The 27,968-nt window shown below is 44.5% G+C and overlaps 1 protein-coding gene across 1 annotated transcript in view; it reads left to right on the top strand.

Moving 5' to 3' along the window:
- The window catches only part of GABBR2 (gamma-aminobutyric acid type B receptor subunit 2), a 388,449-nt gene that overhangs the window by 125,509 nt on the left and 234,972 nt on the right, over positions 1 to 27,968 (top strand). The window lies entirely within an intron of this gene.

Raw genomic sequence — 27,968 nt, 5'->3', positions numbered from 1 at the left:
GGGCTGCCATGTAGACTCACTGATTAAACAGTAATTAGTAAGTGTTTCTTCTTTTACTGTTGTTGGCAGCCCTGCCCCGCCTCCTGCTACTGCCTGAGTTGAATACCCTCTTGAATACTCCTCCAACTACTTTGCAGTCTTTCCTGAAACATCCCACTCGCCCCATGAGCTGGATGCCACCTCCTACCCATTTGCAGAGACCCAGCTTAAATATTGCCTCTTCCAGGAAGCCTGTCTTAACTGCACTATCTAAAGTAGCCCTTCAAGGGATTCTTTTTCTCACTTCCCCCTATTTACTTCCATCGGAACAAGTACACAGCCCACCCCAGGCCCCTCTTCCTTTCCCCCCTCCTTGGGCTTTGAGATGTAAAGGCATAGTTAGTTGGGCTGTGCACTTCTTGGGGACAGAAATCTGAGTTACTCCTGTTTTTCCTGGTGCCTAATACTCCACAGACCTTATTAGGTGTTTGCTGGATGGTCACTGGCATAGAGGAAGGGAGGGAGGGAAGGGCCTGCAGAGGGACATTTTGCCCAGACACGAGAGACCAGACTCCCTGAAAAATCCCTACACAGAGAGCTCCCTGGCCTTCTCTTGGAACGGCCTGCCCCTCAGAATTCTCTAGGAGCTGCAGGAATAAGCACAGTATGGGAAACACTTGGCCTGCCAGCCAGAGCTACCCAGTCTCAGTGTGGCAAGATGGGCCTCCCACCTAGAGGAGTTGACAGAGGAAGTTGGGTTGTAAGATGAGGTTGTATTATTTATCACTGTATAACAAAGCACTGCAAAGTCTAGTGGCTTAAGACAACAATATTCATTTATTAGTTCATTATTTCTATGGATCAGGAGTTCAGACCCACAGAATGGCTTGTGTCCACCTCCATGATGTTTGAGGTCCAGCTGGAAGTCCTGGAGACTGGGGGCTGGCATCATCTGAAGGGTTTGTTCCTAAGGTGGCTGGCTCGGCTGGCAAGTTGGGACCTCTCCGTGGGGACCTCTGCATAGGGCTGATAGAGGGTACTCATGGCATGGCAGCTGGCTTCCCCCAAAGCAGGTAATCTAGGAGACCAAGCAGAGTGGGCAGAGTTGTTTAGGACCTAGCTTCAGAATTTGTGTACCATTGTTTCTGCCATATTCTCTTGATCACAAAAACGTTCTTGCTTAGTGAGGGCGAGTACTACACAAGCTATAGCAGGAGGTGAAGATCACTAGGGCCATCTTGGGGGTTGGCTTCCACAGGAAGGAGGACTTCCAGGAGGAAAGCAGAAGCTCAAGTTGCCCAGCAAGGGAGACTAGATGCCGAGTCCCTTCTCTGTTTTGCAGAACTCCTGCTCATCCTTCAAAACCATGCATAGGTATCACTTCCTCTGTGCTGTCTCCCTGATCCCTTTCCTTCTGTTCCTCCCAACTGCAACCCCAAAAGTGAATTAATTGTTCCCTCCTAAACAATACCTTCTCAATGCAGGGGGGTCATCTCCCCCATGGGGCTGAAAATTCATTCTTGTGGGAAGGGAGCAAAACATCTGACTCTCCTTATGTATAAAGCACAGATATACATACACTGTATAAAGATATATATATATCTGTGGTATCACAGTTTGATAAGTGGGATGAGATTAGGGAAAAATGTCTAAAAGTTTCTTAGGAGAGTGATAGCGAAAAGAAGATTGATGAACGTGCGTGGTTCTACATCATTTCTGTATCACATATGGTCTTCTGTTATTATGAGTCACATTCTATAGAAAATAGCTTATTCTATATCCAGGTCTTCCCTCCTAGACTGTAAGCTTCTTGGGATCTGAGCGTCTCATTTTCTTTCTCTTCTAGTGGCCAGAGCTTAGTGCAGGGTCTAGCACACAGTAGGTCATCACTGCGTGCTGAACTGAAGTAAGTGCAGGGAACAGGCTGGGGAGCCTGAAACCCTCCACAGCACCCTCCAAGGCAGAGTTTTTCCACAATGTGGACTTGACTATGGGGAGGCCAAGGACTTGAGAGCAAATGCAGAGCCTCAGCCTCCACCTTCGCAGAATCTCTCTGCATGGTTGACAGGCTCCTGGGGTGGGTCTCATGCTCAGCCCACCACTGCCCTTGGCATCTGCTCCCAGACACTGGGGCACATCATAAGCTCCAGCTATGCAGGGATGGGCACCGAGAGGCAGAATCACAGGGTTGAGCCCAGGAGAGTTCTCCCAACCGAAAAGTCAGGCTAGGGGGATTTAGGAACAAAGATCTGGGTCCCAAAGGGGGGTAGCCCTGGAGGATTTCTGCCTCACCCTACTCTTGGGGAACACAGCCCCATTTGCTATGGTGCAGATTCTGGGGACCTCCCACCCCCTCCCCATCTCCTGGAAGCTGAGCTTACTCGAAGAGGTGGGTCTGCTATTGCCCACAGGATTTGATGAATCCCTTAACTTATTCAAAACTGGGCTCCAAAACAGAGTTTCACAAATGGGAAAATGCATGTAATTTGTGTAATTGAAAAGGAGCTCTGACTGCCCTTTGGGGGAACAATGCTTGCTGGACAGAGACAGCCTGGAATGCGTAATCAGTTATTTCTTTTTCCTGGTGCTACAAAAATAGGGATTCGCGCCACAAGGGGGTGAAAATTCACCCTGGTGCTAAAATCAGTTAAATTTAACTTTTGCCTTTTGCTGGGCTTCTTGATTCATGGTTGCTGCGTTGAGAGGCTAATATTGTTTAAGTCGTGATGTGAGTCACCGGGAGCATCAGCTCCTCCACTAGACGCAAGGACCTTTATGGAACCCAGGGCATGCGGTGCAGACTCTGTCCCTGTCCTCCGTCAGACCCCATGCAGGGTGGGGGCACAGACCTGGGCCTCGTCCTGGCGGAGACCCGCTAGGGCAGAGCCTGGGAGGCATCAGGGAAGGGTCGGGTTCTGCTGTCGGGGAGCTGAGCATGTTTAGACTGGAGAACCTGCAGGGTGCTGGGAAGGAGGGCGGAATCATAGCCTCCAGAGCTACATGGCTCTTTGAGAGAGTTTGCTGGCTCCCTGAGATGTTGGTGGGGAGACACAGAGCGGAGCAGGGCCTCTGCTCCCTGCAAGCAAGCCCTTGCTGCTGGAGGCATCTGGCGTGGAACAGGCTGCCTGGCTGTGAAGGAGTGAGTTCCCTGTGGCCCGTGGTTCCCTGAACATTTTAGTGTCATCCAGTCCTGCTCTTGGGGAGATTTACTACGTAAAGCAGGCACACACCAGGTTGTTGGCTCTCAAACTATATGGAGAGAGTCACTCATGGGGGCCGAGGATGTGCTTGTGTTAATGCAAATTCCCAGGCTCCCCGCTGAGCAGGTCCAGGTTCAAGGATTCATTAAATCCTTCAAGGATTGTGGGCCCCACTCCCTCTCGCTGCCATTTTAGTGTCAGCAGCTCAGGTGACAGATGCAGTTCTTTTCTGGGAATTTACTACACCAGGTGAGCTCTAAGTCCTGTTCACCGCCCAGACCTCAGGACTCTGACAAGTTCTCCTGGTGCACAGAACTTCAATGTACACAGCCCCTAAGGGAAAGAGGACACGGAGGAGACAGCAGAGGATGCTGCCGGGCAAATGTCCCTAGGACAAAGCCCACAGCCCAAGATATGCCAAAAGATGCTCCTTCGTGTAGCCCCCTCTTTGCCATCCACCTGCTCCTTCGGGCCAGCGGCCACGTACAGGCTGTTCCCTCTGCCCATGGTCTCTCCACCTGGCTGGATCACTCATTCTTCCCAGTGCAGTTTGGCTGCCCCTTCCTCTGTGGAGCTTCCTATTCCTTCCCCTGCACCCTCTCATTTGCATAGCCCTCCCATGGCCATGAGCCAAGGGCAGGGCTGGCTCAGGTCTGACTCAGACACTGAGTGGTACCTGGGGGTGTTGGCCAACAGAGAGCTGGATGCCTGCCTTCTAGGCCTCAGGTGTGGCCCCTAGTGATGAGGGCAGATCATCAGCGCCTACCAGACCTGGAGGGACCCGAGGGCTCTCTGACTATAGCCCCTTGGTCGAAGGACGTGACGGGCACCTGAAATGATCTCTGGTTCAACCTCAGCCCACGTCTCTTATTTCTGGCCCTGATGCTTTTTAACTGATATGCTTCCTTTGAAAGGATTCCTCAAGCCTCCTTTCCTCGGAGATCTGAAAGTGGCTTCCTTTTGACCCTGCCTTGCACATTTTTGGAGCAGTTCTCCAGACCTCCTACCAGGATGGTCTCTTCTTCTGAAAGCATAGGGAAAGCAGGAGGATTTGTTGCTGTGTAGGCAGATGGAGGCAGGGTAGCTAGAATAGGAGCTGGAGGCAGAGTCTAGCAAAGGTACAAGGGATGCGGCCAGACGGGGTTCACACCCTGAGACCAGGACAAAACTCCTTCCTTCCTGAGAGTGAGATGATGGCTGCCTCAGCTTGCAGACAGAAATAGTCTCGCTGAGGAAAATAAAGTCAGAGATTCCTGAAGGGATAAAGGGCCGCGCGCAGGAAAACGCAAACACTATTTCGTCAAGAACCATATCCCGCAGAGCCTGTCCTTTAAAGGCAGCTGCAGCAGATTATTAAATTGCGGATGCATTTCTCCTGGCCCCCTCCCAAGCCTCCCCTCGGCGCCCACCCTGCATCCTGGCCTGCCTTGGCACTCCCTCGAGGACCTTGTCAGGCAGGAACATTTCAGTGTGTGTGATGGGGCTGTCTTGTTGGCGAAGCTCTCTCGAGGGAGTGGAGGTGAGGAGAGCGGGTGCACAGGAGAACCTGGACTCTGCGTAAGTGTCGGCACACTTAGGATTTGATTTCCGAAATACCTAAATCATGCTTGGTTTTGACATTTAAAAAACCAGATCAGTGAAAACCCTCAAATCAAGCCCTTCGCTATTTACTGAATTCCAGCAAAACTCTAAACTATCGGCCAATGCCATTTCCTTTACAGGAGCAGAAATTTTGTCCTCTGGCTTGATTTTCCCAAGCGATGGTCTTACTGAAGCTGTGGGTTGCCCGAGAAACAAAAGCTATGATTTGTGGAATTGGAGAATGGCAGGGGGTCTTAGCAGTTGTTGGGTTGTCTCCCCATTACACAGACTGGAAAACAGAGGCCCAACGTGGGTCGAACCTTACCCAGGTTCTCACAATAGCAGCAGAAGCTGGGTCCCAGGGCTCCCTCTCCCAGTGCTTTGTGATTATACTCGGTCCTATCTTTCTCAGCCTCCCTTTTCTCTTCTGTCAAACGGGAATAGCAACATAGCTTTACGTTGTCTTGTGCAGGTGTGGGAATCAGTGCGGGCGAAAGCCCTTTTATGGACCACACAGGAGTAGCTGCTGTTACCGTGTCATGATGTAGCATGACAAGGACTCCTCCCCGGAGCAGACCTCTGATTACACCCCCTGTTTTGCCTCAACAGCAAAGGTTGTTTACTGCAGAAGCTAAGGCATTTGAGGCAGGATGGAGGTTCTTCAGCAAGACACTCAAATCGCACACAGCATCTGCTTCTCAGTCCCCAAGAGGCAAAATTCAGCCTTGCCGTAGAGCTGGGGACGAAGGCTGTGGACTTGATCGAAAACCACTTAGGAACCGCGGTGTGATTAGGCACAGTTGGAAACTTTGCTGCTGCTGTTGTGCTGCTCTCTAAGAAAGAGAATGGAGGCCAATAATCCAGGGCAGGTTGGAGCCATTTCTTGGCTCTGGTCTCCAGAGGGGCCATTTAGCACATTAATAATCTATGAGATGCTTCCACCTTCTGGATTCATTAAAAAAAAAAAAAAGGTGGGGGAGGAGAAAGAGAAGAGATATTAAAGGCATGCACTATGGGCCAAGTGGAAGGGGTGGGAGAGACCCGAGGACTGGAGACCATGTTCGGGCCTTCCTGGCCATGACATTGGATGCCTGGCACTGTAAAGTAGGGTTCTGAGAGCAGGTGGGACGTCATACATGAGAAGAGGAAAGGTTGCTAATTGTTGGTTTACATGCAAATGGGGAGAAGGAAGTGTAAGCCTTTAACAGGGATCCTGGCAGAACCCATCGATCTAGGGGGAAAAGGAAGTGTTCTGTTTTCATTCGTTCATTCATTCATGGACTCATGCTCATATTTATTTATTCATCCCATTATTCCACAAGTGCAAGACCTGCTGTATACTCTCCCAGACCAGTGCAAATTCTGCTGCCCAGAACTGCCAGCTGAGGACAGGTGGACAAAGCAGAGGGCAGCTGGGTGCAGTAGCCAATCCAGAAGCTCTGGCACTTGTCCCTCCCATGTCTTTCACTGACAGCAGGTGTGGGCAAGTCAGCAACCTCCTGGAGCCTCACTGAACTCATCTGGGAAATGGCCTAACTAAATCTGTCCTTCTTCTGGGGCCACTGAGAGCATCAGATAGGACAGGAAAAGTGGAACAGGAAGAGGCCCTTTGCGGATTTGTAAGCTCCCTACAGATAAGGTTTGTTTTACCATTACGGATGCTCTTGCCATCTGAGATGCCAGCCAGGCCCTGCACAGGGAACTCCTTGAAGAATTATGTCCTCATTTGTCTCCGGAGTCAACATTTTATGGGTGACATGAACTATTACAGACCAGGAAGGCGATTCAGAACAGTAAAATTAAAACCAAGAGCCTGCTAGGGAGGCCAGATAAGCCCAAGGCATCTGTAAGAGGCATGCACACTCTTTTCTGGTTGAGTTTTCACAGAAGCAGAGGCAAAGCTTGCTCTCAAGTGCATGGCGGTTCCCAGTCTATTCCTGCCAAGGACCCACCCCATATCTTTCCTGTCGATCTAGTAAAAGATTCAATTCAAGGTTCTGCCCCCCATTTTTAATTCAAGACCGTGGTATCTAAAGTAATATCAGTTCCCAGCGTGTAACTCCAATGGCCTCATTGTCAATGCGTCTTTCACCGCCTGGAAATGTGCTGGGTGTAAATAATTCATTCTAAATAAATAAATTACTCGCACTACTTACGGTACAGCTAATGCTGCTAGGAAGCGGCACAACCACAGATTACATGGAGTCAAGTCTGGAATTGCAAGTTGAGTCTGGAAAGAACTGGAGAGGGAATCAGAAAAGTAACTTCCTCCAGGAGGACAAGTGTGTAAGATGGGTGTGACCCCAACCTAATGAAGTAGAAATTATAAATGTGGACTAGGAGGCATGGACAGAAAAGGCTCAGGCAAACAGGGACGAGTTGATCACCTTGCCCAACCCTGTCCTACCAGGTGTGTCACTGAATGGGCAGGGTTTTGAGAGTGAGTGTTCAGACATGACTTGGCTTAAGGGGGATACCTCCCAATTTGGCCCCAGGATCACTTGTGGAATGTCGGGGGTCAAGATGCAGGTGCAGGATTCTCAGCATCTCTGGCCATGCCTGTAGTCAGCATCATGGACCACAGGGGCTCTTGTCACCACAGGTACTCAAGTCTCTGTGTGACATGCTCACCTGGGAGTCTCTTTTAGCCAGCAAGGTCCCTGATCCCATAGTGGCCAGGAGCACCGAGAGGACCTGTGGCTCCAAATAAGGAACAAAAGAAAGGGCACCGGGTCAACATGAGGACCCCTGGCTTCCCATCCAGCCCTGCCATCTCCTGGCCGGATGGCCTTACACACATCACCTCCCCTCGCTGGAGCCCAAGCGTCCTCATCCGTAACTGGCTGCTTTCTTCCCAGGAGTGTGGTGACACATGAGGCAGGGCTCAGGAGTGCTTGGTGGCTGCTGGGCAGTTGCTCTGGGACACGCAGAGAGTTTGTGTCACAATATGGCATTGACCGCCCCATCCTCAGGCTATGTGATAAGGTGGTCTTGTGCCCATTTTTATAGATGAGGAAATGGAGGCCCAGAGGGGCTAATGTGCTTGGTCAACTTATAATACTGAAAATACCAGTGTTTTTCTTGGGATTGGGGTCAGATGGGCTGGGCTTCCCATCGGGCTCGGGAACTTGTTAGCCGGTGGCCCTGGGCAGGCTGCTTAGCCTCTCTCACTCTCAGCTCCTCATTCGTGGTGTGGCGTACCGACCCTGGCCGGTTGTGAGGTGACCGAGAGGATGCCCACACAGTTCCTCATGCCATGTTTACACGCCTTCAGGGACCAGGGCACCCAGCTGGCCTCCTCGTCTACCTCCCAGGTAAAGGGAGGGCTGTGGGATCTGGGGCCGCCCCCTGGGACTAGCTGTGTAGGCTCTGTCCCTCCCTTGCCCGCTTGGAGCCTCCTGTTGTAAAGGGAGAGGATTGGGCAAGCTGATCGGCCAGATAACCGTAATGATGTCATATCCTGATTCCCTGTATCCCCTGTGGCTCAGAGCCATCAGTCCTTCTCCCTGTTAGCTTCCCTCTTGGGCCCTGCTTATGATTCCTGCCCCTAGGGGCTCATAGGTTGGGGCTTGGTTCTCCTTCCATTCCTAAGCCAGTTACCAGTTAAGCATGTGGTCTCCCCTCGAGCTCTCCAGGCAGAAAAACCTGCATTCTAAGGTGAAGGAAGTGACCCCAGAGAGGGTAAGCAGCTTGCATAAAGTCACACTGCAAACAGTGCAGAGCTGAGGTACCAGCTTTCTGATCGGTCCCCCTCTAGTCCACTCCCCACATGCAAAGGGGCTTTTGCCTATTCTGTTCCCACTGCTAGATGCCTTCTCTGTTCCCCCTCCTCACCTGTTGTAGTCATCTGCATTTTCTGATACTTAGCTCAAACGCCACCTCCTCAAAACCTCTGCAGTCTTTCTGAGCCTTGTTCCCCAGCTGGAGGGAGTTCCTGCCCCCTCCCTTTGCCTTTTCTTTGCTTATTTCATCTCTCTCCTTTCTTCAGTATATTGCAGTTCTCTGATGGGGTTCCAGTGTTACCCACACACTGTAAACTCTTTCAGGACAGTTTTTGCTGAAGCCTTGGCTGTACCCTGGGGGCCTTACACAGGACCTGGCACTGCGTAGGTGCTCAGAAGATCATAAGGAACACATCTGGGTGGCATGTTACAAAACCAGTGTCTAATACTATTGGCCTCCATTTCGATGACCTTGGTCTTGGAGCAGGGCACTGTGCATAAATGTGCTCATTTACTCCACACACCAACCCCATGGGCTGGACCCCACTCTCCACATTTCACAGATGGGCAAACGAAAGCACAGGGAGGCTGAGTGTCTCACCAAGGGGTCGCTGGGACTATGTGGCCCTGGAGTCCATGCTGGCATCCACTAGGTGCACATCCAGTCCTTGGGGCAACACTGTGGGGAAGGAAGAGCAGGTATCATCCCAGTGAGACAGAGTGAGGAAGATAAGATGCAAAGAGCAAGACTTGCTCTGAGCAGACCTCAGGGTGTAGGGTGGGGGGTTCGGAGGCCGCAGAGGCTCCCTCCCTGTCTCTGGGGTCCTTCCTCAGCCCACCTTGCCCAGGGGTTTCCTGCCCATCAGCAGATGACAACCCATGCTGACATGAGCCTCTCTGTGAAGACCTGTGTTCTCTCTGTAAATCATCCATCTCTCTCTCTCTCTCTCTCACACACACACCGCTTTTAAACTTATTACTCATCCAGTAACTTGTTGTATATAAAAAAATGAATGATTCCTTTGAACTTGGAAAATAGGTGGACTGGTTGTCATGAAAATCAATAACAGGCTAAGTATTTCAAGCATATGGTACTTAGAGTTCTACTCTAGGTGGTTTTGTAATGAATGGCTTGATTTTTTTTTTTTAATAGAGCAAAGCCTACTTTCGTTTTGAATTATACAGAAGGCTTTTGCTTTGAATCTGTTTACTAAGAAGATTAAATAATTGATTATTTCCATGATGCTGAGATTGAGCCTTATGCAGTGGGAAGCACTCAACTTGAGGAAAACAACCCGAGGTCAGATGACTGTTTAGACATTATGCCCAAATACTGACATAAGCGTAATTTTCTCATGCTTCCCCCAAGTTCTCACACAAGCTGTTACATAGCACTGTCCCAATTACTTCTAAGATGGCATGTTGGCTTTGCATGACCATAGAATGGCTCCCTTCTCATCCTGGGTGTCTTCTGAAACTCCAGGTCCCTTTCTAGAGTAGTGGGTACATAGATCTTCAGCATAGCAAAGCAGCTTTGGCCCAACCCAGCAACCATGCTAGCAGAAAAGGATCTTTGCTCAGTTCTCAGTTTCAACACTGCTTCTCTGGGAAACCTTTCCAGCCAGATCACTGCCTCCGGTAGGTCATCCGTAGTACCTGTCATTCCCTGCCCTGTAGCATCATTGCAGGTTCCATTCCCATTCAGTGTCGAGCTTGTCTGAGAGTTGTCAGCTCCCTCTATGTGGATGAGACCACATCTCCCTTGCTGGCAGGTGGAACCCAAGAGCCAGGCACATGGCTTGGAAGCTAGGAGAACCTCTAGGAATCTTTGTTTTTGTTTTGTTTGGGGGTTCCTTCTTTTTCAATCTCTCCTTTTAAATAAGTAATATTATGAATTCATGGGTCTTTCTTTAAAAATATATTAAATGGACTATATTCCAGTCAGTTTCAGACATTATTTTTTAACGTAGACACTAGAGCAGATTTGCTGGTCTATTTATGTTTCTGCCTTTCCTCCAAGTTTTCAGTTTAAAAAGAAGTATAATGAGTTTCATATACCCTTTACCTAGATTCACCAATTGTTTGCATTTTGCCATGTATGTTCGCCCCCTCCTCCCCATGCCCCTCCAGGTGCATCCATGTGTGTGCACGCACACACACAAACACACACACATTTTTAAAGGACTTGACAACACTTTGCAGAATATGTCAGCATGAATCTTGCAAGAACAATTATATTCTCTTACATAACCATAGCATAATTATCATATCTAAAAAACTAACAGTGATATAATATTAACAAATATATATGGTCCATATTCAACTTTCCCCAACTGTCCCCTAAATGTCCCCTGTGCCATTTATTTGCAGGTGTAAGTGGGAATGGATCAAGGGTTCAGCTGGGGAGCGTGCATTGCATTTGTTGTCATGTGCTTAGTCTCCTTTAATCTAGAACATTCCTCCTATTTTGAGGGAGGAGGGTGCTTTCAGGAAATTGACTTTTTTAAAAAGCCCAAGTCAGTTGTCTTATAAAATGTCCCACAAATCCAAAATCTGGATTTGTTCGATTTTCTTCACAATTAGATTCAGGTTAAACACTTTGGGCAAGATTAAGCTGTATTTTTATACTGTGTTTTCCCCAGTGCGTCGTGTCAGGGAACGACCTGCATGTAAACCATTAGCAATTATGCAAAGTTTGATCGCTTGGTTAAGTTGGTATTTGCTAGATTTATTGTAAAAATGCCTTTTCCCCTCAGTCATTACTGAATAATCTGTTGGGTGAGACTTTGAGCCCATGTAAACCTCCTGTCCCTCCCCATTCTTGTCCCCAGAGATTTAAGCCTCTATTGACCGCCCTTGCTTGAGTCACTGTTGATTACACTGGGGTTGCAAACGTGTCATTTTCTGATTCTATTCTTCCTTCCATATTTAAGCTGACATTCTTCCCTACAGAAGAGCGCTCCCTTTTTCACCCTTTCATTCCCTCCTCCTTCTCCCTTCTCCCCCCTCTCTTCTCTGCTGTCAGTTTGTGCACTTCCTATTTTACCTCCCTTACTCTTGGCATGAGCCATTTCTTCAAGGATCCCTGATTCCTTCTGGTGGGAGGAATCATAACTAGAAACTAATATTTACATGTTCACTGCTACTCAGGTTCACTGCTTCTAGATATTTTTTTTTTCAGTGAACTGAGCTAGAAACTATAACTGTTAATGTTTTAAACAAAAATGTTTAAATTTTAATATGACCATGGGGAGATAATCACACAAATGTAGGCCATCCTCTAAGTCACCTGGCCTAGATTCTTCAAAAAAAGTTAATATTGTGGAAAACAAGTGCAGCAGCAGAAAGGCAGAGGACTGTTCGAGATGAAAAGAGACTATAAAAATATAACAATCAAATGCAATGCTTGCATGTTGATTGGATCCTGAATTTTTAAATGGTAAAGGGCGTATTTGGAAAAGTGAAGAAATCGGAATGTGGATTGTCCATTAGATGGTATTGAATTACTATTCATGTTCATAAGGGTGCTAATGGTGCTATAATGACATCAGAGAATGTCATTCTTAGGAGATGACATCCTGAACTACTGAGGAGTAAAGTATCATAATGTCTACAAATTAATTTCAAATGCATTAAAAACAAAAATGTGTGTGCATGTACATATATGTGTGCCTCTGTGTGTATATAAGTGTATGCATATATATACATGTATATGTATAAATTTTTAGAGAGAAGAAAGCAGATGTAGAGAATAGTGAAAGGTTTCATTGTACTGTTATTGCAACTTTTTGTAGGTTTGAGTATTTTCACAAGACAAAGCTATGTGTGTGGGGGGGGGGGTTGGGGGAGGGACTATACTTTCCTTAGCTGGACAGTAAAGATGTATCCAGGAGTTCCCATTGTCATGCAGAGGAAACAAATTCCACTAGGAACCATGAGGTTATGGGTTTGATCCCTGGCCTCACTCGTGGGTTAAGGATCCATCGTTGCCATGAGCTGTGGTGTAGGTCGCAGATGCAGTTCAGATTCTGCATGGCTGTGGCTGTGGCATAGGCCAGCGGCTACAGCTCCAATTCAGCCCCTAGCCTGGGAACCTCCATAGGCCATGGGTGGGGCCCTAAAAAAAAAAAAAAAAAAAAAGCAAAAAACAAACAAATGAAAAAAACCCCACAAAAACTGAAGAACAAAGACATATATTTTCTATGAAATTTCAGTCTTCCTTTTAAATTGATTCCTTGTGATTGACATTTCCCCATTAGCTGTATTCCAAACTAGCCTATCTAGAGTTGCTGCTTCCCAGAGCCTCTCTTACTAGGCTAAATAATTACAAAATGTGGTTTACAGCATTTTTGAGTATTTGTTTCTCTCCTTCCTCTAAATAATGGTACCATTTCAGCTTATCCTGCAGCGGTTTTTTGGAGAATTCCCACTGACACGCAATCTTTGTACATATCCAGTTTGATGAGTTCAATTTCATTAATTTCAGTTGAATTCAACTATGATTTATTGAATTGCTTGAAAGCTGGTAGATCTGTGTTTAAGCATCTTATTTTTGGTGTTATATTTTTAACTGATTGTATGACCTCTGGGAAGGCATGTAAAATGTACATAACTTTTATGTGATCCTATAGTCAATACTATACAAGTAGAGAATTCTTGCCTCTGATCCATCTTCCCTCTGTCTTTTCCATGCCACCCCTATTTGTAATCATTTTTATTAGTTTTAAGCTTATTCTTCCAGGGTTTCTTATTGCAAATATATACAAATGTGTGTGGGGTTTTTTTTTCCTTCTTCTTATGTTCTGCACTTTTCTTTTTTCACTTAATTTTCCTGGAGCTTCCTCTTTTATCACTGTATACAGATATTCCTTGTTCTTTTTACAGCTGCATAGCACCTTCTTGTGTGGATATACTGTAATTTGCATAGCCAGTCCCATATTGATGGATATTTGGATTATATCCATTCTATTGGCATAACCTTAGCCATATGTCACTTGTGCCAATGTTTTGAATTGGGGATGAATTCCTAGAAGTGGGATTTCTGGGTCAAAGGGAAAATGCATCTATAATTTTTCTAGAAAATATATCTTTATTGAATGAATGAGAAAGCTAATGAATGAACTTAAGAAGAGCAGAAAGTAAAAGGCTAATATCTAAATGGTAAAATAAAACAATTTGATTAAATAATTCTCTTTGTGAAAGAGGTTGGCTTAAAACCCTTCTGGCGATGTTGTCTTTAGTCCAGCAATTTTCATTTTCTCGCCTAAAGAAAGAATTTTGCCTTGGTTTGTAAATTAAACATAGAATTAACAAATCATGAAATTTTAGAGCTAAAATGAAAATGCACCTGGTGTAGTCTCCTTATTTTAGCAGTAAGGAACTTTAAGCCCAGAAAGAGGAGGGCCCAAAAGAAAGATAAAGAAGAAATGTAAATTTAGTCCAATTCCATCCAGTTCAATAAATAGTAGGTGAAATGTCTGCTTTGTAATAAAGCAAAAAGTCAAATGTAAACTTGTATTACCAAGCGCCCCCAAGATATTACACAAAGAACACGGTGGCTTAGATCCCTGGTGCCTTCTGTCACAATGACATCACCTTCAGCAGAACTCTCAGTGTAAATGGATTTTGTTTCACATCTTTTGTGCTATTCTGGGGCATTCAGATGTAGTCATGATGAGGAGTTGGATCAGATGGAGGCATTGACTGGCCGAGGATGTGGGTGGTCATGCTTGCTGAGGGTGGTCTGAAATTACATAATCATGGCGTTGGTAGCATTCTGCTTTGATTCCAAGCAGGCAGCATGGAGCAGCAAATGAGTTTAGTGCAGCCCAGCTGTGGACTTGTGCTGTGAGCCTGGGCAAGTCCCTCATCTCCCCTGGTCCTCGCTGTATAAAATGAGGAGTTGGACGAGCCTAGGATGGAGATAAATGAATAACACTGGCGCCATTATTTCCCCCTTCCTGTGCTAATTGCAGACATAACTAATTGATCACCACACGCTCTTCACTGACTTAACCCACTTCTCTCAGCAGCCACTGTCAACCCGTTGAATGTTGTCACATAGGCTCTAGCCTACTTACCATCTCTGGTATAGATGGTTACTTACCAAACGGACTACAGGACACCCAGTTAAATTTGAATTTCAGAAGTTCCCCTTGTGGCTCAGTGGGTTAAGAAGCTGGCTAGTGTTCATGAGGATGTGGATTCTATCCCTAGCCTCGCTCAGTGGGTTAAGGATCCAGGGTTGCTGCAGAGATGGCAGGTTGGATTGCAGCTCAGATCTGGCATTGCTGTGGCTGTGGTGTAGGCCGGTGGCTGCAGCTCCAATTAGACCCCTAGCCTGGGAACTTCTATATGTCTCAGGTGCAGCCCTAAAAAGAAAAAAAAAGTACACAAGTTTGAATTTCAGATAAATAAAGACTAAGTTTTTAGTACAGGTATGTCCCCAATACTGCTAAAAACTTAGGCCATTTCTACTTCTACAGTTACTTCTCTTCTTTCTATATAACTAACTTCCTTCATTTGAGAGATCCATTCTCTTTTTGGTTCTTCTGCTAGTACCCATTCTCCAGTGCTGAGCTAAAAGTCTAGCTCATTGTGTCTTATTTGAATTCATATTATGCTTTAATTTAGTGGAAAGTGATGAAGATTTGGATTTTTATTTCTGAGTGCCATATATTCTTGTAAAGCTCCTTAACTGCAGTCCCATGTTCCCCAGACATCATTTGCTTATCACTCTTAATTTTGCCAAATCTGTGTACCACTCGTATTATTATTTAGTGTTTTTCTTTAAATCAGTCATCCTTTTATTTAAATACCATGAATGGAAAATCAGTATCACTTAAGAAAAAGTATAAGAGTAAATAAAGAGAAAACATACCTATTAAGATATAAAATATTAGTCTGGGGCTTACCTAAAATCATTGAGTGTGCCACCAGCAGTGCACATAAAACAAAACACTGGCAGATGCCAGCTCCTGCTGTTTGGGAATCTCCCCCATGACTAAGGTAGATGATTCTTGAGCATCTCCTTAAATGCCTCCAATGATGGGAGACTCGGTACTTTACAAGGTTTTGATTCATTCTTGAATACCCTGTTGGTAAATATTTCTTCTTTTATCATTCCTTCTCAGCCTCCCTGAAATAGTCACATATTGATCCTAGTTTTCCTGTTTATTCAATAAATACTTGAGTACTTCTTATGTGACAACTTGATGCTTGTTATCATACCATCTTATTAGGGAAGTAAGGATGCAATCACAACGCAGTGTGATGGGTCTGATGGGGATGGGGCAGGGAGGGCCACTTGGCCTAGACTAGAGGTATGGAGAGGTATTCAGCAAGGCTTCGTGGGGGCATGAGAAGGGTCTGGTATGCTTTGGGAAGTAGAAAGATGGAGTGAGAGGGTGAGAAAGGAGACTAGAGCAGTAGGAGAGGTGAGAGGTGAGCAGACCAGGTGGGTGTTATAACCCTCGCTTTCCATTAGTACAAGGACTTACTCTTTATAGAACATTTTCAGGGCCAAGTCCTCATTTAAATAAAAGAAGAAGAGCCCTGGAGAATTAGGACAGGATTTCTTGCCACTTCACAGGTCAGGAGACTGAGGCCTGATAGATTGCAGGCGAACGTGCACTTGATACATGGAGGAGTTGGGTCTTGATGATCCATAGCACATACTCGGGCTCTTTCCCTGTGCCCCCAGCCCCAGCCTCGCTAGTTCAGGATGACCTTCTCTGTCCCACCGAAGATGACTTCACATTCTCAGAAAGCCCCTTTGAATCTTTCATCTTGATGGAACGTACTCAGTTTCCCCCAGGACTGACCATAAAGCAAATCTCAGCATTCCAGAGTCTGCATTCTGCTCTCCCTTCCTTGATTATGGGAGGTGTTGGCTCACATGAGTAAATGGAACTTACCATGATCCCTTCTTTTGGGTCCCCATTGTCCCTGGGACCTGGGCTGTGAGGTGCCCGGTGACCTCCACCCTCCTGACCCTTCCATGGGCTCTCTAGGTGTCAGCAGGCAGGTGGCTCACAGCCCCCTCAGGAGTCTTGGCCTGCCCTAGTCAAGCGACTCCTCAGGAGAGTACTGCTGCCCAGAGTTTTGCCTGGGCTCCCTTTAGATGCTCCAAGGTGGCAGGCCTGGCTAAAACCCTGTCATTCTCAGCCACAGAAACCAGTGCTTGCCTTCGTCCTCATCCCCATTCTTTGCGAAAACCATGGTGAGTTCTTGCCTGGAAGGTTTGCCAGAGGCTTTTTGTGATCCCACTGCCTTCCTTGCTCCTCCTCTTAGAAATCACCCTCAAAATGCTCATAGACCAGTCAGTGCAATGGGCCTGACTACCAGCCCCTTCTCAGCACTCCCTGTAGGGGGAAGAAACAGTGCTGGAAGGAGAGAGGGAGAGCAGGGAAGGTTTCCTGGAGGAGGTGGCTGGGATGGGCCTGGCTGTATAACTAGGAGATGGCCCGGAAGAGATGGGAGGACCCAGCAGGTGGACATGCTGCATTCTCTCCCTTCGCAAGCCTCGAGTTGGGCCCCGCACACCTTTCCCCCCATAGATGTGATGTCAACCTCTCAACTAATTAGAGGTGCTAAATTGACATGAGGAGACATGATTTTTGCAGTGTGGTAATTAAAAGGCAGTTGGCTTCACAGCTGTGATCACATGAGAGCGCTTCTTACCCCTGAAGACATCAGCTGAAAGCAAAGCGCAAAGAAGCTGAGGAAACCAAAGAGGCTTCTAATGTAATTCGTTAATTTCCTGCATTTGTCACCTACACAGCTATAAGGGAGAAAAATGAATGGACCATCTTACCAGAAGTTTAAGAGAAAATTAAAGACATATGTTCTCATTGTACACAATTAGACAAGCAATATAATCATTATTTTTTTAATTAACAAAACATTTTAAAATTGCTAGGTTAGGATTTAGAAGGCCTGATTTAGTATCACATCTCTACCGGGTGGCAGCCACATCCCTGTGAGCAAACCCGTCCACTCGCTGAGGTTTCTCATCTATAAAACAGGAAAACTCTCCTCCACTCTGCCTTCCATGGGATGAGGTATTATTGAAAGGAAGGTCTTTGTAAGTTAAAAGGCTTTGCATAATTGTAAGAAATACCATCCAGTTCTCATAAATTCAAAGTCTAGAAATTGTAATCCAACATTAGCAACCATTCATTGGGTGCCTGTGTTATCCTGATCCTCAGAATAGCCCTAAGACGGCCGGGATGGGGAGCTTATCACCCTGATTTATAGAGGGGACAGATCCCCAGGGCTAAGATAATGCTCCTGAAGTTGCATAGTGACGGGAGGAGCTGGCATTCAGACTCAGGCTGTCCAGGCTGAAACCATGAATTCTTAACCCTATGAACCACACTGCTTTCTGACCGCTAGCTTGGTTTGCCTCTTTCTCCATTTTTGTCCCATTTTGACTTAACAAGGGGAAAAAGGATTTGAGAACATAATATTTGTTTTGCAACCGTCTTTACATAAAACAATGATAAAAATGCTGTAGAGGGGAGTGAGGAAGGAAGTAAAAGTCACAGAATGTCACATGGAATAAATTATATCTTAAAGAGCAAAAAATTAAGTTACTTTACAGTTTAATATTTACAAATAAATAAAAGCTGTTTCTCTTAAACTGGGTGATGGACACTTGGATATTGATTTTTGTTATTACTCCTTGAACTGAACATATATATTTTATATACTTACATATATAGTTAATAGTTCCTCATACAAATTTTAAAAGAAAAATGTGAAGATTTTCTTTTCAATAAAAAATCAAATATACATTTGAGTTTTGTTTCCTATAATTGAATTGGACCGTCTTAGGCAATCGAAAGCATAATAAGCCATGGATTCAGTTGGGTTTTTTTTTTTTAAGCAAATCTTATTAATTTTTCTTCTCTTTTCTTTTAAATGGCCCCACTTGCTTTCTCATCTTGTACCAGGATGCCTCCCCATGAGGCAGCCTTGTTACTGGAGAGAGAACCACATTTCAAGAACAAAAGTCCCTAGTCCTCACCTTGCTACTTTCTAACATGTGACTTTGAGCAAGTCATTTATCCTTCTGAGTTTCAGTTTCCTCATCTATAAAATGAGGGCAATAAAGTCTGTTTTATCTGTATCATGGGTTTTTGTGAAAATCAAAGTTTGACTAAAGCAGTTTTGAGTTTTGGAAATGGTTAAGCACCGAGAAGAAGCAAAACAGTCTGGAAAGTAAGTCTGTGACATTGTCTGCCTGCTCTGCCATTTGGTTGCCAAGTGACCACATGCAAGTGGCTTAACCTCTCTAAGCTTCAGTCTCCTCATCTGAAAAATACAGATCAAAATAGCATCTACCTCATATGGTGGCTTTGCACCTTCAGTGACAAAGCAAACCCTTCACACCAAGCCCTTCGCACAGCGCTTGCCCCACAGCAGGTACTCAGTAGACAACACCTTCAAGGAATCAAAATATCTAAATTCGAATCCCAACTTCACCCCTTGCTGGCCGTAGGGCCTTGGGCACATCACTATACCTTCCTGAGGCTCTGTTTATCCATAGAAAACAAAGATAACAATGCCTTCCCTGCCTCCCCCATGAATTGTGGCAAGTCCCGGTAAGGACGCGGCAATGGATGTGGGTGGTAAAAGCTGAACTTTTGTGCCCCTTTGAATAATGAAAACTAAAATTCATCAACAGGAAGGAGCAGTGATTGTCCCCAAGTGATTCCAGAAGAGGTTTCAAGCCTCCAAGCACGTCTTCACACGCTGCCCAGAAGGCCTTGGTGGGAGTGGGGCCCCCAGACCTGGCCCGAATGCCAGGTTTTCATTTTCCCTCCTTAACTTGGGAGACACTTCGCGGCCACCCCACATCACATTAATCTCACGGGCGTCTATGTTGAGGCACTTTGTGTCCAAACAGTTTTTCGCCAGAGCTTGAGCACCACAGCGACCTGGCGCAGATCTGAAGTGGACCCTGGTTCCCAATGCACACAGCCCTGCGCCTTTGTATACGTCCTGGCACTGGCCACAAATAGGGTTTTGTCAGAAGCTTCCTGAGAAAGTTGCGTTCCATTCATCTCCGCTGAAAGGAACCCTAGATGACAAATACCTCCCTCATTTAATTACAGAAACAGTCAGCAAACCCATGGAAGAAGATTAAACCGAGCAGAGAAAAGAGCAAGCCTCAATCATCTTCTCTCGCCCGCCCCGCCCCGCATCTGGCTGGCGTTTCTTACCTAGGATGTAGCAACTAGGGCCGCTCTTGCTTATATTTTCCACCTGCAAAAAAATGGCTTATTTCTGCAGAAAAGTTAAACGCAGAGCCCCAAACCAGGTAAAGAAGGAATTGCATTTAGAGAAGAATTCATCGGTGGCTGAGAATTTAATAAAGATCCTGAAATTGGGAGGTGTATTTATGTTTTCAACTAGGCTTATATCTGCGAAGAGAAGTGAGACACAACGGCAATTATCAGAATAAATCAGATCAAATGAAATACACACCCACACAAAACTAACAAACTCCTTCATCATTTCCCTTAATTGTTGGAGAGAGAAGTATAGAGTTGTGTGGTTGCAAGGAACCTTTGAAATCTTCAGTTCAATCCATCATTTTTAGAGATGAGAAAAACAGACACCCACAGAGAGAAATACTTTGCCTTGTTCTTGAAGCCATAGAGACAAGGGTAAACCTAGTTTCCCAGCTCCCTTAAGAGTCCTTGTAGTTGTCTTTATGCTCCTATTCTCTCTGCCAGTGTGCACTTGATATGAAAGAGACTCACAGTTCAATATGCAGACCCTAAACTTTCACAGAATATTTCATGGCAAGCTGGAGCTTCTCACCCACAAAGAGATGCTGATGGCTCTCTCCCACCCAACTCTGCTGGTTAAGGGCATGTCCCTCAGAGTCTCCCAGGACTAACCTACTAGGGATACTTGCTATATTTAAGAGACTCTGGAATCCTTGAAATAAGCTGTCTCTACCCTGTGCTAGTGGGTCTCAAGGAGGAGCAAGCCCTGAATCATTGCCCAATCTCACTTGGGACTGATGGGTCAGAGCTGGTTGCAGAAAGAGAACCAGATATGAAGTCCAAAGACCAACTCCATATTTCCTGCCCTGACCTTGCATGGCTTGTGTCAGCTCTCTGGGCTGCAGTTTCTTCAGCTGTAAAATGGATGGTAAATCTTATCTCAAAAAACCAAGGGACTCTAAGACTCACTGACATTCTAGATTTTGGAAGCTTCATTGATTATAAAGTAGATGGGATAGGATGGAGAAAATCCTACCAAACTTTGCCTGCTGGAACACAGAACCTTGCCGTGTAAAATATAACTGTCCTGAAAAAATAATGCAGACTCTCTTCTTTCTCCTCCACAATCTATTAGGGACCCAGGGCTTCTCCCAATCAGATAATTAGGTAGCTATGCCACTACTCACATAGCTTTAAGGCAACCAAGATGCTTTTTTTCTCTTCATTCTCATATATCTTTCTGAATTCTAACAGACCCATAAATTCCTAGAGAAAGCTGGATAGGAGATGGATAGAAGGGCACAAAGAGTGAAACAGAAACTTCCCAGGTAAAGTTTTATGGGCAAAAAGAAAACCAGGGAGTTCCCATCGTGGCTCAGTGGTTAATGAATCTGACTAGGAACCATGAGGTTGAGGGTTCGATCCCTGGCCTTGCTCAGTGGGTTAAGGATCCAGTGTTGCCGTGAGCCGTGGTGTAGGTTGCAGATGCGGCTCAGATCCCACGTTGCTGTCACTCTGGCGTAGACCGGCAGCAACAACTCTAATTAGACCCCTAGCCAGGGAACCTCCATATGCCGTGGATGCAGCCCTAAGAGGACAAAAGACCAAAAACAAAAAAACAAAAAAAATCTGTGTCAAAATGCATGACAGGAAGTTAATGTACTATGTTGATCCAGAGTATCAGAAAATCAGGCACCCATTAATACAGGACGGCATAAAGTGGGTGCCTACTAGACATGAAACTCTATACTCAAATTCTGGGTCTCCAGTTTTCTGAGAAAAAATACTCAATTATAATGTGAACAGACAGAAAACATGGGCAATCTTTTGATAGGCCACCTCTGAAAGTACCTGCCTTGCTTTTAAGGATGAGTACATTGAAAACACCTAACATTCAGCATTTAACAAAGTACTACAAAAATAATCAAAGGTGCACAATACTGAGAAGAAACGTAGGAAGAGTCCAGCTCTGAAGATGACCTATTGCAGGATAAAGAAGAAAACTAGAAAGTTTGGCATGCTCAATCATATGCTGAGAAAACACAGTCTCCATGAAACATGAGAGAAGAGGATGGGGCGAAAAGGGATAAGATCATAAAAAATTACTAGGAAATAGAAAAAGTCAATAATAATAAAAACATGTCAGGGATAGCAAAGCTAAAACTGAGACTGTCGAAAAGCAAATCAGCAAATCCACTGAACGAGGAGCTTGAATGGCTAACATGTATGTAAGCTACTCAACCACATTACAGTCAAAGGGCTGCAAAGCCAGTTAACAATGAAGTGCCACCTTAGCCCTGAAAGATACACAAAGGGTAAAAAGTCATATAATACCAAACATTGGTCAGGATATGAAGAAATGAGAACCGTGATGCCCTGCTGCTGGCAGTGTGAATGATACAGCCATTTTATCAGAAATTAATGGAACTGAATATGCATACACCCTGTAATAAAAGAGGAGAATAAGATGGGCTTCCAGAATGCAGAGGACGAGGACCAAGCAGATACGGATTTGGGAAGTGAAAGACAACACACAGATAATCAGATAGTCCAGTGGAAAGGCAAGAATATATATGAATATTAATATAATATAAATAAGTAAATTAATATGATGTATTGTCACAGTAAATATTTATGTAATATATGTTTGTTGTTTATGTATATTCTTTTTTTTTTAAGTTGGAAGACTTGACTACATAGATCGGAGGACTCCCTGTATCCCAGATAAAATTAAGAGTGCCACACCCATATCTATCTTGGCAATTTTTTTTTTCTTTTTAGGGCTCCATTTGCGGCATATGGACATTTTCAGGCTAGGGGTCGTATCAGAGCTGTAGCCACTGCCCTACACCACAGCCACAGCAACGTCAGATCCAAGCTGACGTTGGTGTCTGTGATCTACACCAGAGCTTGTGGCAACGCCAGATCCTTAACCCACTGATCGAGGCCAGGGATCTAACCCGCAACCTCATGGTTACTAGTCAGATCCGTTTCTGCTGTGCCACAATGGGATCTCCTTGACAAAATTTTTGAATTCCAAGTATAAAGAAAAAAAAATCCTTCAACATCCAAGCAGAGAAAATCAGAGACCTACAAAGGAACAATAATCAAACTATCCCCAGATTTCTCCTCTGCATCATTTTATAGTTTTAAAGGAAAAAATGCTGGCCCAACAATTTTATGCTCAGATAAATTCTACCATGTGTCAAAGCAACTGAGGGTTTTCGACCTCAGCCAGTGTTCAACCCTTTACCTTCTTCAGATAATGAAAAGATATTCCAGTAGGTTAAGACAAGAAGCAAAATTAATGTATCAGAATGGGTAAAAATGGATATATAGTCTGAATAACAAAAGTAACAAAAGGAAACAAAAAGAAAGTATTAAAAAAAGAATAAGACTGCCAACAAGGTGATAAATGCAAAACCAAATATTTATTGCAGAATCAAACATTTATTTTAAAATCTGTTCATGTATTTTTTTCAAGAAATATACTTAAAAACAATCTTAATAGAATGCAAACAGAAAAAAATCAGAGCCATGGTAGACAAATGCAAGCAAAAAACAAAGTTAGCGTCTCAGTAGTAACATCAACCAGCTATTAATTCAATATTGATACCAGCAAGATATTATATGAAACAAACAGCAATAAAATGATGAAGAGGGCTATTTTACCTTGCTATGTATTTTAAAGCTCAATTCGCTCAATGATCTTCTATTAAGTATCTGCTATTTGAACTAGTGAAGGGTATATACATTGCTGAAAAATAAAGATGGAATTGTAATGAATATTTATCCTCAAAGCAACATAAAATCAAAACATATAAAGTAAAACCTGTTGAAAAACGTGGAGAAATTATCAGAGACAATAGAGGAAAAACTTAACATACCCCTCAGTCTTTGCTAGGTCAAGTAAACAAAAATACAATGCATGTGTTATACAGCATAATTGGTTAACTGGATTATATCTCTTATGCATAAGACAGCTGATAAAGAATTTTATAGCTTACGACTAGTAACTGTATCTGTTTTTCATGCCGTCATGGAATTTTTACAGAAATTGATTGTATAATTGGCTGTGAAAGAGAAAAAAAACTTCAATAAATTCCAAAAGCAGATACTGCATATGCTAAATTCTCAAAATGATACAATAAAACTAGAAGTGATAACAAAGCTATAAAATAAATTAAAAAGTACTCTCTGATAAGCAATGAGAGCCTGCTCTGTAGCACTGGGAACTATATCTAGTCACTTATGATGGAGCATGATAATGTGAGAAAAAGGAATCCATACATGTATGTGTAACTGGGTCACCTTGCTGTACAGTAGAAAATTGACAGAACACTGCAAACCAGCTACAATGAAAAATAGAAATAAAAATCATTATTAAAAAAAAGTACTCTCTGAAAGAATCCTTGGTTAGGGATTAAGTTGAAGTGTCAATCACCATCTGTTTAGAAATGAACTTGGTTGTGTGAAATAAGGCAAGAGAGCCCAGAAAGATTAGGTCTTCAGGTTAGGGCCCTAATGTTAGCAGGCCTGGTGTTATAGATGCTGGGTATCCTGCTGAAGGAGGAAAGCCTGGCAGAGGACACAGGAGGCAGGGAACAGCCATCAGAGAGCAAGAGAGCACTGGTGTTAAGAGTCCTGGAGACTAAGATTACAGTTCTGTTTCTACCTTTCATTGACTATGATGGATACCTCCGTGTCTCCCCATTTCTGGGCCTCAGTCCGCTTATTCAAACTAGGGCTGTTGAGGAGTTCCCATTGTGGTGCAGCGGAAATAAATCCACTAGGAACCATGAGGTTGTGGGTTCGATCTCTGGCCTCGCTCCGTGGGATAAGGATCCAGATTGCCATGAATTGTGGTGTAGGTCACAGACATGGCTTGGATGTGGTGTTGCTGTGATTGTGGTAGCTGTAGATGGTGCTGGCAGCTGAAGCTTCGATTTGACCTCTAGCCTGGGGACCTCCATATGCCATGGGTGCGGCCCTATAAAGAAACAAACAAACAAACAAACAAACAATCTAGGGCTGTTGAGCTATATCAGTGGTTCTCAACTCCCTGGGCATCATAATCACCTTGGGAAGTTTTTAAATAATACTGACGCCTGGGCTCTATGCCCAGAGATCTGATTCACTTGGTTTGGAGTTGGACCAGATCATCAATATTTTTAAAAATCTCCTCATGTGATTCCAATGTGTAGCCAGAGTAGAGAACCCCGTGATTTTTCAGGTTCCTCCAGTTCTGAAGTTCAGCAGTGCTCCCGGGTACCTGCCGTCTTTGCTGATGGAAGAAAGTTTTAGGAGGCTAAAGCCAGAGGAACAGTGATGCAAAGCAATCTAATCAAAGTGTGCATTATCTCAAATGGTGCAGAAAATGTCAGTGCCAGTTAATATTTTGCACCCAACATGATTTAGACCCGGGGCATATATTGTACTCCAAGCCCATTGTAAACATAATGGGCCATTTATTCACTGAACAGTAACCACTGTAATTACCTACAGGGCAAACATATGAGGTTGTTCAAGCAACAATTAATTGTGGACCTGGAACTAATAGGACAATAACAGCGAAGTATCAACCAGAGTATGATTCAGAAATCACATCAGAAAACCAACATTTTCCAAATTGTATTACATAAGCACTTTGGGGGAAGTGATGGCAGACTTATACCATCCCAAGTCCTGAAATAGTTGCTCCTTGATGTTTCTAATAGCTCCTTCTTACACTGGTGAGCGTAGGAAGCTGGAAGTGTTGTTTTAATCTTGAGAGAAGAATCATGGACGCTAGGTTTGAGCAGATGGCAGGGAGTTTCTATTTCCTGCACTCACTATGTGTCACGGGCCTAAGAATCACCTTTAGGCAGGTGTGCTGACTTTGTTGGTCGTAGGATTCTTTTTGTGAAGCTGATGGAAGCTATGGATCCTCTTTTCAGAAAAATGTGCATTTCTGTGTGCACATACATGCCCACACTAGCCTTTTCGTAGAGTTCTCAGACACCTTGAGGCCCCTCTGTGTTCTTGTCCAGCCTCTGTTTGCACACCTCCAGACACAGGGATCTTGCTACTTCCAACAACAGGCCTTCTCTTGCTGAATAGCTTCAGACGTGAGTGTCCTCGATGCTTCCAGCTGGGATTTTCCTCTCAGTAGGCCATTTCCACTGGGACTTGTTCCACCCAGATTTTGCTTTTTTTTAAACAGTCGATCTAGCCTTGACCTTTTCCAGTCTTGGGATAATGTCCTGTCTCTGTGGGGATCTTAGAAATTAGCTCCTAGGAGTTCCTGTCATGGCGCAGTGGAAACAAATCCGACTAGGAACCATGAAGATGCAAATTTGATCCCTGGCCTCGCTCAGTGGGTTAAGGGTCTGGCGTTGCCAGGAGCTCTGGTGTAGGTCACAGACGCGGCTCAGATCTGGTGTTGCTGTGGCTCTGGCATAGGCCAGCAGTTGTAGCTCTGATTTGACCCCCAGCCGGGGAACCTCCACATGCCGCAGGTGCGGCCCTAAACAAAAAGAAAAAAGAAACTAGTTCCTATAGGTGCTCTCTAGGTTCATGCGACAGCTGGTGGGTTGTTGTATGTTCACCTCCAACAGACAGGGCTTGTTGAGACTTCTGAGTGGATGCAAGAGATCCAGGGGTGCCAGGTAGTGGCCATCTGCTGAATGAGCCAGGTCAGGAAAAGGAACAAGAGCTCCACTGCCCTGCTCTGCCAAAATCTTAGGGGAAAGGAGTGCTCCCTCAGGTGGCAGGAGGAGCAGTAAAGCAACTTCAGCTGGGACCTGAGAGTGCCAGGAGGCTATTTCTCTGGATGCTGAAGGTGGACTCTGGGATGTATTGGCTCTAGAGCTGTTGGGACAGCAAGGGTTGAGGCAGGTAGGGAACAGTGGCAGCAAAGAGTGATCTTGCTTCAGTTGTGCCCTCTCTGGATCAAAGATTTAAAAGAAACAAAAGAAGGGAGGGAAGGAAGGAGGGAGGAAGGAAGGAAGGAAGCAAGGAAGGAAGGGAAAAGAGGGGAGGGGAGGATGACAGACGTGAAGGAACCATTGAGGAATTCTTTTATAATCTCAGAGTGGGAAAAGCCTTTCTAAATGTGACGTAAAACCTAAAGATAGAAAGAAAAAAATGATAAATCCAATCACATTAGACAAAAAACACTTCTGTGTCAAAAGACACCATAAGAAGCATCGAAAGAAAAAATACAAGCTGGAGGAAAATTAGCAACTTATATCACAAAGGGCTGATCTCCTTACTGTAAAAGATCACTTCTACCAACCAATAAGAAAAAGACTCAGAGTCCAATTGGAAAACAAGCAAAGGATGTGAACATTTTCCAGAAAGAAACTGCAAATGGCTCTTAAACATAAGAAGAGATACTCAACCTCCCTCATAACAAGGTAAATGCAAATCAGAGCTACAAGAAGATACCATTTTCCCACCATCACACTGCAAAGATTAAAAATTTCGTAACCACTTTCTGAGAATGAGGCTGAGGGCAAGAGAGCAGAGATCAGAGGAAATGTCATAGAAGAGGTGACATTGCAGCTGGGCCCTGTAGGACAGATAATTAAAATCCAATTTAGCAACTCACCGGCACTTAAAAGAGAAAGAAGGAATAATAAAGGGAAAGATGGACAGATTTGACTACTGAGTGTAAATTAAAATATATATACACAAAATGTAAAAGCAAACAAACTGGGATATTTGCAGTAACATAGCCTGAGTTTGAGTGCTGTACATATAAAAGTCTTCATTAAATTCAATAAGAAAAGCATTAGAATACCACTCAAAAAATAAGCAAGAAGGTATTCCTAAAATAGGACATACGACTAGTTACCAACCACATGGAGAAAGGCTCAACATTATGTATAACCAGTGAATGCAATATGATTCCAGTTTTTCAGTGATAAATCAGTAATAAATTAGTTGGAAAGATGTTTTATTTCCTTCTGTCGACAAGACTGTGGTGAGATTGGCCTTCTGATTATACCTGGCTAGTGGGTGTATAAATAGATGCAGTCTTTTTTGGAAATAAATATCAAGTCCTTAAAAGCTCACATTCTTTATCTGGAAATTTCACATCCCAGACTCTATCCTACAGAAATAGCCTGAAATATGAGGGAAAAATGCTAAGCACAAAGATGCTTATAGAATGATATGACAATGATGACAAATTACAAGCAGTCTAAATGCCCCCAAATTCACCTTGATTCTGTAAATTATGGTATATTAACATGCTGGAATAT

The sequence above is a fragment of the Sus scrofa genome, chromosome 1 (assembly GCF_000003025.6).
Source record: "Sus scrofa isolate TJ Tabasco breed Duroc chromosome 1, Sscrofa11.1, whole genome shotgun sequence".
In the NCBI taxonomy this organism is placed as follows: domain Eukaryota; kingdom Metazoa; phylum Chordata; class Mammalia; order Artiodactyla; family Suidae; genus Sus; species Sus scrofa.
This window is presented reverse-complemented; position numbering and strand designations above follow the sequence as displayed.